General features: G+C 39.8%; 1 protein-coding gene and 1 long non-coding RNA gene across 2 annotated transcripts in view; one reads left to right on the top strand and one right to left on the bottom strand.

Annotated features, from left to right (window-relative positions):
• LOC112451524 (histone H3-like) overlaps nucleotides 1-19,090 on the top strand; it is a 269,127-nt gene that overhangs the window by 5,276 nt on the left and 244,761 nt on the right. The gene's annotated exons all lie outside the window — the stretch shown is intronic.
• LOC112449850 lies at nucleotides 12,924-18,907 on the bottom strand. The gene is made up of 3 exons (XR_003038396.2): nucleotides 18,823-18,907; nucleotides 13,358-13,497; nucleotides 12,924-13,264 (listed from the first exon to the last, which is right to left on the bottom strand). It is a non-coding gene; the product is annotated as an uncharacterized LOC112449850 (long non-coding RNA).

Below are 19,090 nucleotides of genomic sequence, written 5' to 3'. Positions count from 1 at the left end.
GGGGGGGAGCCATTTATGCCAAACAAGAAAGATCAACTTTATACAGAGGAGGAGGACTCAGATTCTAACTTCAAAAGATCTCCAGCATTAGACCTAATACCCAGCTGTTATAGAGCCTAGCATAAATTCAAATTGGAAGACCCACTTCAGCCACTCCTGCATCATTGATTTGCTGTGTCATGCACTTCTACCACAGCCTATCAGTGAGGCATTCTGTGAATTTTGCTACCTGTTTGCTCCTACCTACCTGTTTCCTGATTGGTCGGCAGCTTAATCACCGCCAGCTGCAGTGGATCATGTTCATCAGCTCTCTGGGTTTATAAGGCTGTTTTGAAGATCAGATTTTTGCTGAAGCATCGCTTACTCCTGGGTAAAGCATCTCAGCCGCTCAGAGTTTCTTGTTACCTGTGTTCTGTTAACCTGTTTACCTCCTGTGTGTTCAGAGTTTTGCCTCCCGAAGTTGCCCGTAAATGATCTTCACTACCTGCCTGTCGAAGGACTTACCCAAGAGCCACTCGCCTGATCCGATCTGCGCTGTGCCTGTCTGCCTCCGTCCTACTCGGAAACCTACCCACCTGTGAAATGCTCACCCGGAAATATTCACCACTGGAACCCGGATCCTTCCCCTCTGTGCCGAGCCTTCCTCACCCAACTGTAAGAAAGACCTCTCTTGTTCAAATTCTAACTACGACCATTTTTAAACAACAGTATACTCACCATAACTCCTCCTTTCCAGATCCGGACCTTCACCTTGTAAATAAAATCACTTACCTTTACCTTGGTCTCCTGTGTCTGTCTCTCGCGGAGCTGCTCACCCTTTGACAATTTTGGTTAACCTGATAATCAGCATCAGACCACGCCTCGTCTTAACCAATTATCAAGCAAGCCTTGGTTTAAAAGGACCTCCATCCATGGCTTCATCTGTTTACCAGCCGAACTTTAACCCACCTCCACCCCTTCTCCACCCTTATTTTCCCAGCTCTTTCAAGCTTCCTTCCTCTCTTCGATCACCACCAGTGTTCAGCCTGGGGAAGACACCTCTAATCCTAATCCTAAACTTCTCATCCAAGCTTATTCCTATTCACAGAACCTTCATCTTCCCTCTGGGTCCGACCGCCAAAACCTTAATTCTTTCATGTCTAATAAAACTATCTACTTGCAGCTTTTCTTTGTGTGAGTCTCTCCAGGTTGAATTGCTTATAATGCACACCTCCATTCATGTGAACAAGACATCTCTTTAAGCAGATGGGTAATACATAGTTTACACAATGTCACAGTTTCACTGTTCCTGCTCACAGTTCCAGTAGTTTCCACAGCCCTTGCCACGCCTTCGTTACCATGACACCACAATCAACCTCATCAGCTTCACCTGTCTGTTCCTGTATTTAAGTCCACAGCCCACAGTTCAGTTGCCAGATTATTGAAAGGTTCATCCGAGTAAATGTCCAGCGTATCACAGTTCATGCCTGCCACGTTACAGAACCCATGCCTGCACCATGACCCTCGACCACTGCCTGCTCCTCGTCGGAAACCTTCTCGGACTCAGCCTTTTGGAAAACGGACCCTTCTCTCCCTCTCTGGACTTCGCTTTCTGGTTAGTGCTTCTCTGGATTTGTCTGCCGATCTCTGATCTCCTGGTTCTCGACCCTCGCCTGCCCCCGGACTCTGATTACTGCCTTGCCCCCTTCTCAAAGGACTTTACTTCAGGAAGTGCAATTAGCTTACCTGTCTGGGCGATCCCCTGCTGCCCCGCCGAAGCTCCGGTCCAGGCTTTAGGTAATCCAGATAGCGTTTTGCTACTAATAAAATCCTTAAAACTTTGTTGTTGTTTGCGTGTTCTGAATCCTAATCTGCCAAGCCTTGTCACACGAATGTTGTCTGGAAAAGCACAATGCAATATTTTCACCTTGTTGGTAGGTAAGCACTACCTTGGACCTGTTGCCTCCGCAACCCAACCACAGATAAGTAACAGAAGATGGATAGATGGAAATTATGTCAACAGCTTGTGATGAAGTTCCTCCATGTGACACTGAAAAGACTTGTCATGACCATAGATACTGTTCTCCATGCTCCCAAGTTTCTTGGTTTTGACTCCTCCACTGAAATTTGTGAAAGTTTCCTTAACTTCTTCACTGATAAAATTGTGTCAACTAAAGCTTGTATCTCTCAGCCTTCCTACGACCCTTCTATCCCTTTGCACTGCTCGTCTATTTTTGATCAGTTCGAGCCGGTGTCTTTCTCCTTTCTTGAGGACACAGTTGGCCACATGAGGCCCTCTGGCTCCCCTGCAGATTCTATCCCACCTCGCTTGTTTAAAGAGGTAATTGGGCCAAATGTGCTTCAGATTATCAATACTAGTCTTTCTTCAGGTATAGTACCTGGGGTTTTTAAACATGCATTTGTACGTCCTCTACTTAAAAAAAACAGGCCTTGACCCCTCTCTTTGCTCCAATTTCAGGCCTATTTCTAATCTCCCAACTAGAGAAGGTTGTTTACAACCAGTTGTTACCTTTTTTAGAGGACAATGGTATCACTGAGTCGTTTCAATCTGGGTTCAAAGCCCTCCACAGTACAGAGAGTGCACTTCTGAGAGTTTCTAATGATATATTCTTGTCAACAGACTCTAGAAAGTTTATTGCTTTAGTGCTTTTAGAATTGTCCACTGCATTTGACACCATTGATCACAATATCTTAATCTCTCGTCTTGAGCACTGTGTGGGCATCAAGGGTGTCGCCCTCAATTGGTTTCAGTCCTACCTGACTAATAGGAGTTTCTGTGTAAAAATTGACAATTTTGTGTCTTCCACAGCTCCTCTTCCATATGGGGTTCCCCAGGGCTCAATCCTTGGCCCTCTTTTATTTGCTCTCTACCTTCTCCCTCTCGGCTCTGTTTTTAGAAAGCATGGCATTTCATTCCACTGCCCGTATGTGTATGTCTCTTTTTATCTATTTATCTTTTTTGTCTGTTTATTTGTTTTATCTATTTCCTTTTTACTGTTTTTATCTATCCATTGTACAGCACTTTGGCTACCCCTGTGGTTCTTAAAATGTGCTATATAAATAAAGTTGATTGATTGATTGATGACAGCCCCACAACATTTAGGGCCTTCAGCAACTCAGGGCCAATCTTGTCCACCCCTGGCGCCCTGCCACCAGTGAGCTTTCTGACTACCTTGGTGACCTCAGCCATACTAATGGACTCATCTTACCCTGAGTGCCCAGACTCTGCCTCTTCAAAGGTGGGCATGGTGGCCGGATTAAAGAGATCCTTGAAGTGCTATTTCCACCACTCAACAAGATCCCAAGTCTGGGTCAGCAGTTCCCCACTCAGTCCAAGCACTGCCTGAGACAGGGGGGGCACTTTCCCTTTCTAAGTCAAACTGTTTGCCAGAACCTTTTCGAGGTCAACTGAAAGTCCTTCTCCTTGACGTAATATGAAATATCAATTACTTGGTCTCGTCCATTCCTCTGAATCCCATATTTCTAACCTCAACAAACTCAACAATGAAAAGATTAATACTAAGAAAAAAATGTTGTTGTTTTTTTTTTTACCATAAATTCAGAAGCGAGGAACTCGTCTTTCAGTTTGGAAAACAAGAACCTAAAAACTAAAAATGTTTCCTGTCCTTTCAGAAGGTGAATGAACAGATGTACTTCTGTAGACAAATCCTAAAATGATTCTCATAAATAAAGGACCATTGAGTCAATGTTTCACCAAATGGTATTTAGAAATTCACCTTACTTCCTTATCCAGGGATTTTACACTTAGTTAATAATAAAACAATAAATTTCCCCCCCCCCCCCCACACACACACACACACCATTTTCACCACCTGCCTACTTTCTGAATATAAATTTAACCAAGGACAAAGCACAAAGGCATGTGCCAACAGTACTCAGAAAAAAAATAGCATATTTTCTATTTGATAATGCATATTCATATTTATTAATATTTTAATGGGATTGAGAACAGTTATTAATGTTTGAGAGTATAAGATGAGATTTTCTTGCATTCCCTGTTTTTTTTTTTGTTTGTTTGTTTGTTTGTTTGGCTGAAATGTTTCTTACTTTTTTGCCTAATCTATGTTTCTTTTGCTAATTCTTGGAGACCTCTTGGTAATTCATTTCAGGGCCCTTTTCACAATAACAAATATTTTGAATTTTTAAAAAAGTACTGCATTTGGATCTCTTTGTCATGATCCAGGGTTTTTGTGTTTGTTGTTGGTTAGTTTTCTTTTTTCCCTTTTGTAATAATGTTTACATTTTACCATGTTTTTACTTGATCTTTTATTTTGTGGTCTCTTGTGTTCAGTTTGTCTTGTTACTCAGTGTCTTCCCATGTCGTTGGCCAGTTTCCCCTCAGGTAGCAGAATATCAATTCACCTTTTCTGGACTGATTGGTGCTATCTCTGGGTAGACAAATCGGAGGTGGAAACTTTTTGTTAATGTTCTTTTGAAGAAAACTTTATCATCAAAAGTAGCTATGTTGGCTATACCCATTTATCATCAGTGTCTAGAAACAATCTGCAGTCTAATCCAGGACTTACAACTGAGATTTCTCCCATCTTACAGTTTCTACTTAGATTGTCTTGCCCTGCTGCAGTCCCATGTCTACCAGTTATTCTGCAGCTCCGTCACCTGGGACCTCCTGTTCCTTGTCATGTCCTCCTCAAGAGTCCAGCCATGCTAAATCCCTTTGATCTTGTCATTATTGCCACCATCTGCAAATTTAACAAGCCAATATCTGGTGATGCAATTACAAGTGCCTTCCTTTCCTCTTCAGCAGCCACTGCCTGTTGCAGCTCTCCCCGGACAAACATTAACCACCATTACTTGCAAGGTTGAAAAAAATCTATCCGGTCACGTCCAGTAATCATCACAAACAGGTCCTTGTCCTACATTACTTTTGGGTTTCCTATGGTTAGAGAACTCAGGTTTAGTCAAGTCAAGTCAAATTTATTTATATAGCACTTTTTAGCAACAAGGCGGTTCAAAGTGCTTTACTTCATGAAAACACAAAAATACAGCGTCATCATGAAAACACACACAATGACAGCAAAAGCAAAACAAACAGCTCAGAAACTAGGATACAAAAAGCTAAACTAAACTTATCTAAAACAAGTCATACCAAAGATAAACTGAGGAAAACCAAACTAAGATATAATAAAAGCTAACATAAACATAAATTATGATTTAAGAACCTCAGCTGAACAGACTAAGATAAACTATACCTTTGCTAAAGCTAATTCAACTGAAGTTTCATCCAATTCAACTACGCTAATGCTGATTCAGTTATAGGTTAGGCTAATTCAATTTTGCTAATGAGACATTGGAGGAGGGAGTAAGGGAGAGAGCAACATTTAACACAGACATACGAGGAGGGAGGGCTGGAGCTATGAGGGTGTGTGTGGAGGGAATGAGGGAGGGAGGAATGGAGAGGGTGCCAGTGGAGACGTTGAGTTTAGGGTAGAGGTATGCCCACGAATACTGTCCTAGATAGGCCTCCCTGCCATAGTTCTGAAAGTGATGGAAAGTTGTATCAGCCAGCCTTGGGAGGGGAGCCAGCATAGATCCACAGATGTCCTGGGGGAGAAGGGCATCGAGTTTACATAGCATCCAGGAGAGTTTGAGATAGCCAGACTTCCAAGACCGACTCAATGGAGCCAGATTCAGCTATCAGAACTGTTTCAGTCAGGTAGGCGCCATTAATTTTCCTGTCTACTTTAGAGTCTCACTGGTACATCCCAAAGGCGATTTCAATCGGCCAAATTAATGTGGTCATTCATGCCAGGCCGAGCTGGTAACGTCTCCAAGGTCAATTCCATTCAGCCAGCAAGTTCCAAGGTCCACACAAGAGTTGCATCCAGTATGCGCCTCTGTTCGCATAGCATCTGAGTCTGAGCATTCATTGCTCGGCACATTCCTTCACACAAGCCAGGCAGAACAGAACAGCTGCCAGCGTCTTTTAAATTTCATGATACGCCAGGTAACCGCCAAGTCTAAAAAGCAGAAATCCTGTGGGGAGAGGGGGGAGGTAACGCAGAGAAGAAAACAAGTCTGCCTTTGCCGAGAGCAGAAAAAACAACAACAAAAAAACCAATATAAATTGGTCAGACAAAAGAATAGAGAGAACACCAAAAAAAAGACATCCCAGAGATCCTTGACCTCTCACAGATTCCCCTGGCATATCATGATTTGGCTTCTGTGTTCAGTAAATAAAGAGCTCTCTCTCTGCCACCCCATGGACCTCATGATTGCTCTATTGATCTTCTCTCTGGTGCTCTACTCCCATCAAGCAGGTTATATAAACTCTCAGGACCAGAAAGAAAGACTATGAGGAATCACATAGAAAACTCACTCTCAGGTCCACATCCTTCCTCTCACCTTTACCGTGGGTATGATCACCTGGGAAATCAGAAATTATTTGACTCGCTCAAAAAGATGAACCCAATTCTGGGACTGGACTTTCAGACCAGCTACACGCCCCCAGTTCAGTTAAATTTCAGATTTTACAATGGATCCATAATTCCAAATTCCCCTGTCACCATGGCTTCAGCAGCCATTCACCATTCACAGGTTTTCTAAAGCTGCTCATTTTGTCTCTCTCTCAAAATTACCATCCACCTTTGAGACTGCCAAGTTAATTCAGCATGTTTTCTGCCTCCACGGTAACCCTATGGACAGTGTTTCTGAGGGTTCCAGTTTGTTTCCCAGGTATGACAGTCTTTTTGCCATTCATTAAGAACATAATCACATGATACCAGGACACCCTAGGCCACAGATCGATGATAGACTTTGTAATTGTGTCATCTGATCTCCAGCCATATGTTTTAGATAATCGTGTTGCCCTGAGCTGTGGCCGCAAGGCTGTTGGTGCCTCTCGTGGCGGCCATCCTCAAACTCGGTGGTGAACACCCTGTGTGAGAGAGGCCGTCAAGCTGAAGAAAGAGTCCTACTGATGAGTCTGTGGTTCAAATTATGGAGAGAAATGGAGAGTTTCACCCCAAAATTAAGACCCCTACCAAAATAAATGAATAAATAAATAAACCAAAACAAAACAATCCTAAAAAACAAAAAAAATATTAAAAACAACAGTTTGGGTGGGTAAAATTCTATATTCCATATTATCTGTAATCATACATTTTAATCCTTATTTCTCATATTTAAACATGGAAGAATCTGGTATTATGATGTCAGACCCCCTAAAGTGGACCATAGCAACTCGTAGTGCTACTGTTACATGTACCTCCTTCCCTGTCAGTTATACTGTTAGCTGAACCACCTGAGTTCCTGTCTAAAGGCATTCATATTCACCTAAAGTCAAACAGACACATTGTCAGCAGGGAGGAAATATTCTAATTCATTCAATTTAATTTCCTTTGAGAGTTCTGAACCAGACTGTATAATGTGTTTGATGGTTAATACTAGCCCTCATGACTTTTGCCTTAAATTACAGTTTAACTAATGAAACCCGTTTCGGTTTTCCTTTTGAACATTCCTGAACTGATGTCAAGATGAGTTGATAAAGTTTTTCCCCTTATATGGCCCATCCTCCACAGTAAAAATTTTCAAAACACAAGTAGCAATAAATATTTAGAAATCAAAACCCTTATTAATTTGCATTTTGGTGCCTCTGTAAGCCTAAAAAAATAAGGTGCTTTATGGTTTTCCAGTTCATTAACACTAGTAGTTACATTTTAACTGAGTTAGTTTAAGCTGTGTTTCATTGTTAGATTATAGTCTAGTTATTTGCTGTCCTCAGTGTTCAGAAGAAAATGTGTCATGGATTGTGGGGGTGAACACAGAGTGCAGGCTGGCACATGAAAGCTCAGGTGAAAACTCAAATATTCATTAAATAAAAGGCTGACATGGCAGCAGTAAAAACAGACTGGGAACACAGAGAGCTCGGGAAGACAGGAGAAACCTGTCTGCAATGACTGAACTCACAATGCCTGACTGAGGAGACAAGGGAACAGACAATGCAAAGGGAGTGCTAATGAAACACAATGGCAAACACCTGGTGGTAAGCAGGAACAAGTGAGAGTGGGTGGGGCAGGAGTGGACTTAGGAACTGAAACCGGCACACACAAAGTAGTAAAGTAAGCCCAAGAATACAAACAAAAATAACACAAGTACTAATTAAACATAAACATGTCAGGTTTCAGATTATACCCAAGCGAGCAGTTCGGCAACAGACAGACGCAGAAACCAGCAGGTAACGGGAAGTGAATTTATTTACAGTGCAAAGGAATATTTACAGAGGGGAACTGGAGCCAGGACCTGAGGAGCAGAGAATGAGGTGAGTATGGGATCGGTGAGGAGAGGAACAGCAGGTATGGCACAGGTAATATTCCTTGTGATTGTTCTTACTGAACAGGTACGAGTCCAGAATACAGAAGAGATGATGACATCGATCCTTGTCCAGCGATGGTCCAATGTAGGTTCCAGAGAGCGAGGTCCAGGTGAGGTGAGTATTTTCCCGAGTGCAGGTAAGGTGATGATTCAGAAAGCGACTGACCAGTCTTGGAATCCAGGAGGCAGTAGTAGCAGGAACAGGCAGGTTCAGTTGAGAAGGTGAGTACTTAATTAGGCGGCAGGCAGTTGAAGGCAGACCAGACTGGTTCCAAATGGACAGGAAATCCTGAACACAGGTTTGAAGATACAAAAACAGACTTGGATTACAACAGGGAGTACACAAAAAACACAGCTAAGTCTCTCACAGGCTCTGCACTTTACCGCATGGTAAACAATGCTCCAGCACTGATCTGGTCTTCACTGCAGCCTTAAATACTCCTCAACTTCCCATCAGCCTGATCAGTCACAGGTGTGAGAGGAGTGGTGATGAGGCATCCGTCACCTGCTCAGGAGACGCCCACCAGGAAGCACACACACACACACACAAAACCACCAATCACCACAAAACACAGATCCTGGCAAAATCAAATGAAATAAAAACAAGTTAGTTTTTTAGAACCTCCACCACCCCAAACATGTAAGCCTTCCAAAATCTGTTTTGAGTTATTAGAAAGAGTCAACAAAACTTACATGTAAACCTTTGAGCTTTTGGAGTCTGATCATAATTTTTATTTTTCCAGATTCTTTATAAAATAGATATTTTTCTGTTGTATCAGTTGAACAGAATGTTAAATTAAGTTGAGTAATGATTTATTTTTCTGTTATGCTATTGTCAGTAAAATAGCTGACAATTTCTTTTTTTGTTATTTTTTGTTAGGGTCTTTGTGTTCCCTCAACAAAGACACAAAAAACACAACTGGCTACAACTCAGTCAATTTTACAAATATTGAGTTCAAACGTGGTGTGATGAAACTGAGCTTATGTTGAGAAATGATAAAGATAAGACTGATCACCAGCTTATTTTCTGAGCACTCACTGATTGTGTGAGATCTTTGTTTAAAATCTTGCCATTACCTACTAAATTCAATTTTATTTGTTTATTAGTAAAATATTTCTTGAACCACTAAATAGTTTTGAATGAAAGTTTCATACAGTAAACATAAGGTTGACATCTACATCTGTATAACTTTTGGAGTCAACCCAACTCAAGATAGCTGCCACAGTTAATCAGCCTTAGTCTACACAAGAATGGCTGCACATCGTTGAATTTTGCAGATATTGAGATATATTTGCTGTGGTTGTAGCTAAGTCATTCACAACCCAAGGTCCAGTCCAGGAAGCAGAGTTATAGTCTTATACACCTCTCTGCTGCTTCTCCTCTGTTACCCACCCAAACCCGCACTGAAACAATGTCAGCTCGCCCATAACCAAAATTAAATAAACCAAAAATCTTTAGAAAAAAAATCATTAAAATCTTATAAAAATAAACACAATTACTTTACCAGAACAAACAAATAAAATCATTAAATGTGGATTATTGAACATAAGATCTCTCTCCTGTACGTCTCTGTTAGTTAATGATTTGATAACTGATCATCATATTGATTTATTTTGTCTAAGAGAAACCTGGATACAACAGGAGAATATTGTTAGTGTAAATTTTATTAGATCTTTATTTAAACAGATAAAACCCGTTGAGATCATGACCTCTTTCACAAGGGTGACCTGGCCAAGAAAGCCAGCAGCACACATCATACAAAAGCAACACAGGTAAGCTAAAATAACATCAAAAACTTTGCAAATGTATACAAGGTAAAATTATTAATATACAGGGCTGTTAAAATACCAAATAAAACATGATTTAAAACTTCGAGGACAAACATTGTTGACAAGATCTGTGTTGTCGATTTTTTTTTATAAAGTTCTTTAAAAACATTTAAAGACAAGCTCAGATAGTTTTAGTTCATCTTGCTCAGATAGCTCAGATAGTTTTAGTTCATCTTGCAAGGCATTCCTAGCAGAGGGGACAGAGAAAATGAAAGCTTTCTTTTCCTTTTCAGTTCGCACACAAGGAACATAAAAATGTAAACAATCTTTGGAACGTAAAGCATAATTTATTTCTGTTTTCTGAATTAAGGTGCTTAAATAATTAGGAAGCAGGCCAATTAGGGATTTATACACCAGAAGCAACCAGTGTGTATCTCATCTAATGTGTAGGGAAGACATGCCAGCATTAGAATAAAGATCACAATGGTGGGTAATATAGCCACAACTGGTGACAAACCACACACTGATACACCGGACCAAGGACTGAAGGCAGCTGTTTGAAGCACATCTATAAACAACATCACCATAATCTAATATAGGCAAAATAGCAGTGATCAAGAATTTCCTGGCTATAGCAGAGAAACATGATTTATTTCTATAGTAGAACCCCAACTTGGAGATAAGATGGTTCACATGAATTTTGAAAAAAAGCTCCTTATCAATGATTAAGCCCATATACTAACCAACTAACTAGAGACACTTTCAAGGACTTGACTTTGAATATTTCTTATCTGAGGGATGTCCTCCAATGAAATTGATACATTTGAAAAAGCATCGTTTTAGATTTATCAGCATTTAAGACCAATTTTTGTTGCACAAGACGAATCTGTAATTTATCAAAAGCTGCTTGTAAAAACTTGGATGCCTGAGCAATTGAGTTTGAACAACAATAAATTACACAATCATCTGCATAGAGATAATGGGAGGCATCATTCAAATTGTCATACAATGCATTAATATAAACTGTAAATAAAATGGGTCCTAAAACAGAACCTTGAGGTACACCTGATTTTAACATGAGGAAACTGGAATTTTCTCAAGCCATCTGTACACATTGTGTTCTGTTAGCCACATGATCTGTGAACCAAGAAGTTGCTTCATTGGAAACACTTATTTTTGTAAGGATATATAAAAAAATTTTGTGATCAACAGTGTCAAATGCCTTAGATAAATCAATAAACAATGCAATGCAAACCTTTTTAGAGCCCAGTGCCTTAAACACATCATTTAAAACTTTTAGAGCAGCAGTAGCTATACAATGCTGCTTCCTAAAACCTGACTGAAAAGGATTTGAAAGATTGTATTCAGTCTTCATTCAGTTGATCACAGACCATTTTTTCAAACACCTTTGCCAAAACGCATAATTTAGAGATTGGTATGTAATTGCTCGCAATAGATGGTTTGCCTCCTTTTAATAATGGAAGGACAAATGCAGATTTCCAAACTTTTAGAACTATATTTCTGATAAGACATATTCAAAATATGAGTTAAACGCTCAGCAATAAAATCAGCAGCCAGTTTTAAGAAAAAAGGTTCCAAGCCATCTGGACCAGCTGATTTTTTTTCATGTCCTGTGATTGTAGTGCACCATGTCCCTCAGAGGCACTCACAAGTGTAATATGAAAAGAACTGTCAACTGGATGACAACTTACAGGTACATTGCATAAAACAGCTTTTTTCATGGTTGAATCATTATTAAGATATGTAAATAAATCTCCAGCTGCAATAAAATATTAATTTAAATAATTTAATATGGCACATTTATTTGTCAAATTTGAATCCACTCCAAATGAATCTACTCCTGCTAATTATCTAATTATTTTGATGTTCCTAGAACAACAGGTTGAGGTGGAGGAGTAGATACTATTTCTCAGTCAGGATTATTGATTAATACTAAACCAATTATTAGTTATAATCCTTTGGAGTCCTTGATCCTTAGTCTTTCTCATTCAAAATGGAAATCAGAAAAACCATCTCTCTTGTGGAACCAATTTCCAGTTTCTGTCCATGAGGCTGACACCCTATCAACTTTTAAGACTTGGCTTAAGTCTATCCTTTTTTGGTAAATCCTATAGTTAGGGTTGTCTTGGTTTTCCTGCGTTATTCCTCAGTTGTGCTGCTATAGGCTTAGACTGATGAAGGACAAATTGACACATTTCCTCACTCTGGTGTTGTCCTTACCTACTCTATTGTAATTATTTCTATGATTAACATGTTTTTCTTTGTCTTTCTTCTAAAATAAACTACACCTGGACCAGTTATTTTGTGTTTGTCTCCATCTCTTTCCTGTCCTCTCAAACCCCAGCTAGTCGAAGCAGATGGCCGCTTGTCCTAAGCCTGGTTCTGCTGGAGGTTTCCTCCTGTTAAAAGGGAGTTTTTCCTTTTCACTGTTGACAACATGCTGCTCGGAATGGGAGACTGTGACACAGTGAAGATTCAATGCAATCTGCTAGCTTCCTTAGATAAATAACTTTTACTAATTGGCTTTTTATAATGTATGTGTCAGGAACCGTGCAGAGCGAGAGGAACCCTGAGCGCAGACTCATAGTCAAGAAACGAAATTTATTTTAAAATAACAAAACAAGAAACCAACAGGCTGACGTGGCAGCAAAACAAACTAAAACAAAACATCCGAAACTACAAATAAGGATGAGGCAAAGCGTGACCAGGCAAGGCAAGAGAAAAACCAGGGTCATAACAGGGACAAAGAACAATGAACCAGCAGGGTAGTGGATAAAGTGACTGGGTTTTAAGCACTGAGAATAATAAAGTGAAGTGGGCACAGGTGAATGATAACAATTGCTGCCAGGTGGAGATGGGCGTGGCAGATAAACAGGAGCAGATTGAGGGCATGTGTGGCATGACAACAAACAAAGACAACAAGAACTAAACCAAAACCCAGATGACTGAATAACAATAAAAGAAACAATAACCCCTAAAAGCAAAACATAAAACTGACATAAACCAGGATTTTGTCGTAGGAGTGGAACCGGAAACCAGACACGGAGACAAGGTAAAAGGTAAGTGATTTTATTTACAGGTGTCCAAAATTAGTGCAATCGCACAAGGTGGCCAGGAGGATCTGAAACGGCAGGAAGGGATCAAGGTGAGTCTCGGGTACAGATTCAGTTTCGAGTAATAGAGCAAAGGTAATAGTTTGTGTTTTCTTTCTTACAGGTGTGGAGTGTGGAGAGACGTGGAGACGGCGAGTTCCAGGGGGCAGATCCAGAAATCCAGTGCCAGGTAAGTCCGACAGGTAAGTGCGTCCAAAGATCCAGATAGGCAGGTATTTACAAAAAGCCAGAACAGCTGTTCCTAAGACAGAGAAGGAAGGACAACAATGCAAAGGTCAATGTAGCAAAAACTTTCTTTCAGATACACAGTGGTCTGAGGCTGAGTCTTTAACCCATAAGGGTCGATGCTCCAGCAAAGATCTGAATCGAGGCAAAGGCTTAAATACTGATTAGGCTCATCAGGGAGATAGGCTGTAGCTGAGGAGGAAGAGTAGTAGGAACTGCCAGCAGGGCGGAGACAAAAACTCTGAATCCTCCCAAAAGCAAAAAACAAAAACACTTGAATTCATAACAGTATGTGAATGTTTTTGTACAGTTCCTTCAGACGACTTTTGTTGTGACTTTGCTCTTTATAAATAAACCAAAACTAGAATCTGTTGACAGATCACCAGGCTGATCGCTCTAAAAGTAAAGACTCAACAATCACCAGATGTTTCCAGCTGTGCAACCTGACCACTGATGAGATGTCCTTCAGGCAACAAATTGAATTTTATCATCATGAAGGAAAGATGGAGACTCAGCAGGGGAAGCAAAAGAAGCTCTTTTTAAATGTTAAAAACAGGCTTTAAAAGTTACTGTTTTTTAGTATACGATAAGTAATTATACTATGAATAAGATAACTAATTCCCGATTAATGAGTTCAGTTCTTCAATAAGGTACTCAGAGGTTGGATCATGTGTTGCAGCAGGTTGTTAATGAATTTATTAATTTATCAATGTATTTATTAACCTTGTAATGTTATGCGCCTGTGCAGTGTAACCCCTCTGTCCAAGGCTAATTTCTCCCAAAGGAGACAAAGAGATTTAAACTTTGCCTTTTTTTACATCCTCAAACTCTTACTTAACAGTTCTACACCAACAGGAAAAAACATGTAGCCAGGTTACACTCCTCATATTAAAAAGAGTGTTCGTCAGACATTGACCAAGGTTGTACTGTTCAAAGGTCAGAAACTTCTGAAAATGGAAAAAGATCAGCTCAATAATTTTCTGTCTTTAAAAGAATGTGTTCACTTGATCTCTGTACTTGTTTTTACTTCTGAAAAGCTTGTCACTATCAGGACTCGAGGTGAGCATGGCGAACCCAATACACAGACTCATCTTTTAAAATAAAAACTGATTTATTTAAATATCAAAACTAGAAACCAAAGGGCTGGCGTGACAGCAAAAAACTATAACAAAAACATCCAAAAACGGCAGGCAAGACAGGGCAAGGTAAACCAGAGACGAACAGCAACCATGGACGTACCTGAGGCAAAGAACAATCAACATCAAACAATGAACCAGCGGGGAGGTGGAGAAGAAGACCAGGTTATAAAGCAGAGGAAAATCAGGAGAAGTGGGCACAGGTGAGTAACGAGGATATAAGACAGGTGGAGATGGGCGTGACAGAAAAGCAAGAGCAGACTGAGGGCAAGTGAGTAATGAAAAACAAAGACAAGAACAAAACCAAAACCCAGAAGACAAAATACCAAAACATCCCTAAATACAAGACAAAGCAAAAACCAAAACAAAACTCGTCAACTCATTACAGTCACTGTTCTTATTGTTCACAATCCTTCTTTAATCATTTTTTTTATCTTTATTTTTTAAATTCTGTATAGTCTGTCTAAAAAAAGCTGATTTTGTATTTTCTGCTTTTACAATTGCTTTTTGTGCACTTTTGTTACTGCCTCTTGTCCAGGTTGTCATTGTAAATAAATGGGTCTGAATTTACTTACCTATTATTATTATTATTATTATTATTATTATTATTATTATTATTATTAATAATAATAATAATAATAATAATAATAATAATAATAATAATAATAATAATAATAGTGTATATCTGTGAACTTGTATGACAGAGTACATGTAAAATTGGGCTCATCTTACTCACAAAAATCTTAATTTTGGAAGTCCTCAACAGTGTTTACACTGTCATGCGCCTTTAAGATGCCTGTGTTTTTCATCACTGCATTTTCTTAAAAATATATAAAAGCTTTAAAATCAGATACAATTAGGTGTGTCCTGTTAGTTCAGTCTAGTGAAATACTTCAACATTAACTCTTGGTCAGAAATTCACATGACATGGAGGTTATTCATTTTTATTTAAGTGGCATTGGTTTAGTAATTTGTTGATGTGTAAAATTAGGAAAACAAGGAGGTGAGCTGACTGACATCTCACTGTCAGCCCTTCCACTGAAACTGCCAGAAACAGCAAGAAGATGCCTTAAGTTCCCCTGTTGGTCTTCCATTTTGTGGAGAGAGTTTACAGCGCTTCTTACTTGCTGGTGTTTTTGGGGTTTTTTAGTGTTTTTGGTTGTTGCAGCAAATTTCCTTTTGCTTCTGCTTTTTTTGTGTGATTGCAGCATTTTTCTTTTGTTGCATTATTTCTTAGCATTTGTTTTTTGTGTTTGTGTTTTAGAGTATTCATCATTTGTCTGTTTGTGGCACTTTTAACTGTTAGCAGCACGTTTTGCAATTTGCTGTACATTTAACTGGTTTGCTGGATGTTTGCACCTGTCGGCCATCATAATATATACATATTTAATCAAGAAAAGGTCCCACGGTCAAAGTGGGAGACTCCACTTTGGAAAATGACAGGGCTATGATACTGTGGGACTTCCAGATCCAGACTGACAAACAGCTGATGGTTAACCAACCAGACACTGTGGTGATAGATAAGATCCAGAAGAAAGCAGTGGTGATAGATGTAGCAGTCCTAAGTGACTGTAACATCAGGAAGAAGAAGCACAGGAAGCTTGAGAAAAACCAAGGGCTGACAGAGGAAATAGAGAAGTTGTGGAAAGTCAAGGCCTCAGTGGTACCAGTGGTCATCAGAGCACTCAGTGCTGTGACCCTCAAACTGGAAGAGTGGCTCCAACAGATCCCAGGAACAACCTCAGAGATCTCTGTCCAGAAGAGAGCAGTCCTAGGAACAACTAAGATACAGAGGAGAACCCTCAAGCTCCCAGGCCTCTGGTAGAGGACCAGAGCTTGAAGTGAAAGTGGAACTGCCCATGTGGAACAAATTGGGTGGGCTGGCTGTTGTTTTATATATATACATATATGTGTCTCATGGCCTTGTTCCAGAGGATCATTGTAAAATACAGCAATCCAGAAGCTCCAGCAAGGGGTGCAGTTAATGGAGACTAGAGGACAGTGAGGTAGAAAACATCATTTGAAAAATCTTTCTTTTCATTTAGATATGAAACAATTTACCAACAGCAATATAAATTTAAATAAATGTTACAGTTTTTAGCTCTCAACTGAAACAAAAACAAATCTAAGAACACTGATGGACACCAACCTATACAGTTATAACTGGATAATCTTTTATTCTATTATATAAGTTCCTTCTTTTCTCTTGTCCTTTATTGCATCAACTTGTGTTTGTATCTGTGAAATGACTAGTTTTATTGCTGACTTTAATTTAAAAGGCCAAACAATGTTTGCAAATTAGCCTATTTCTTGACAACCTCTGTACAGCACAACAGTAGCATTGTTCTAATATGCAACATTGTTTTTTATGCTGTCATTGTCAAATAAATTTAAACCAAACTAAACTATTAAACTCCATCTAGTACTTGTAACGATATCTAATGCATTTACAAGACATCCTCTGTGTCTGCTGACATTTACTTACTTTTCACCATCAAATGCTTCAATAACTGTCTGACACTGTCGCTCCACTCGTGACGGCACCACTTATATCTTCTGGTGCCCATTCTAGACATGCCAGCTCTTTGCAACTCAAATCAGTTATATACCATCACTGGCCTGAACGTGGGTCAAAATACATCCAATTTGGATAATACCTTCTGGATACCTATCTCATTTTTGTCAGTGATTTTAATTATTTTACCACTTGAAAAAATACATTTTTGTCATTACTGGTCATGGTTGATCAGTTTAACTTGTGATTTGAAAAAGTTCCTGTCAGGTGGAGTAGTTGGTTTTTCTTTCTCCAACATATTGAACATATCTCTTATCTTTCTTTTTTATCGCCACAACAATCTTCAACACCCAGTGACACTGAAAATTTGTTTGTGTTTGTTGTGTATCAGTTTCTGTTGTTTTGTCTGACTTCATGAAGCAGTTCTTGTCCTCACTGAATGATTTCTCACACATGTGACAAATTGAGAAACATCTTGATGATTACAGTAAATAGGCACTTTTTTATCTTCACTACTCTTGTTCTGTGTCTGTTTAGCTTTCAGGTAAAGAATGTTTGTGGTGTTCATGGACATGAACTCAAGGTGTAGCTGTAGAGAGTTGGCTGTATAATTTGGGAACCTCAGGGTCTCATCTCTGCTTTTTCCAGATGATGCGGTTCTGTTGGCATCTTCAGGCCTTGACCTTCATCGAGCACTGGGGCAGTTTGCAGCCAAGGGTGAAGTGACTGGTATGACAGTCAGCTCCTCTAAGTCTGAGGCCATAGTAACTGAAATAAGGTGGAATGCTCCCTCCAGGTCGGGGCTGAGTCTGACCTCAGATGGGGAAGTTCAAGTATCTGAGAGTCTTGTACACATGCTACATGACTCCTAGATAGGATGGAGTGAGAAATAGGCCCGGTCCAAATACTCGCACTTGCACTCTCAATCCACCCTCGTGTCCTTCAAATGTGTGTTCATGCTGAAGGGTTTGAGAGCGTAGTGTGTCCCAATTCTCTGGAGTGCTCTTTAGCACCGCACCCTTTGTGTACTACATCAGCCCTTCGGCTAAGCCCACATCCAGGCAGACTTCTGCAAAATATTTACCCACAATTCATTGCTGCATGTGACGTTTTTTATTTTTTTAATTATCTTTATTGATAATGAAAGAGTTTTGAATAAAAAGGTGGAAATATGGCAGTGGTGACAGAGCAAGCTGCACCTGTCATAAAAAAAGCAGTTTTTCAAATATAAAGTATTGAAATAATTCTTGTTTCACTCTGCTGTACAGGTGTGAATACTATCAAACTTTGATCCATATTCAACAAGTCATAACAAAACACATTTAAACAGCCAAATATCTCCTGCAATGATTTTGGAAAGCAAAAATACCTAAACTGTACTTTTAAAATTGTACTGGCACCTTCTTGAAATACCCAAACTGTAGGGATCTGGAGTTTTTAGCCCCGCCTTGGGGCGGCTCCTCCAGACCTTCTGTTCACAGGTGATCCAGATTCCAGTTAATGAAGACTGCCAGTACTTAAGCCTCCAACTGAGACCAGACCTTCGCTGGGTTAGATTCTCAGCCACAGTCTCTAACCTAAAGTGATTATTTATTGACTACGTTCTTTGTGTACCTTGACTTCAGGTTCTTCGCCACGCTTCGGGACTACGATTATCATGGATACTTACCTGGGACCGCTGAACACTCACCTGGACAGGATTACTGGCTCGTCGACCTCTGGATCACCTAACACCTTCGTCATCTCCTCCACGCCGCTGGACACCTCCTGGATCTGTAAGGACAAAAGAACATTAACAGCCATCTTGCAGTGCTCGGCTGATATTAGGATTGGTACCCAAGACTCACCCTGTTCCTCTTATCTTGCAGATCATTCCACGAACATCGCCCTGTATATATCTATAATAGACACCTGTAAATAAATTACACTTACCTTCAGCTGTTGTCTCTGTGTCTGGT

This window comes from Kryptolebias marmoratus, linkage group LG5, assembly GCF_001649575.2.
Source record: "Kryptolebias marmoratus isolate JLee-2015 linkage group LG5, ASM164957v2, whole genome shotgun sequence".
Classification (NCBI taxonomy): domain Eukaryota; kingdom Metazoa; phylum Chordata; class Actinopteri; order Cyprinodontiformes; family Rivulidae; genus Kryptolebias; species Kryptolebias marmoratus.
This window is presented reverse-complemented; position numbering and strand designations above follow the sequence as displayed.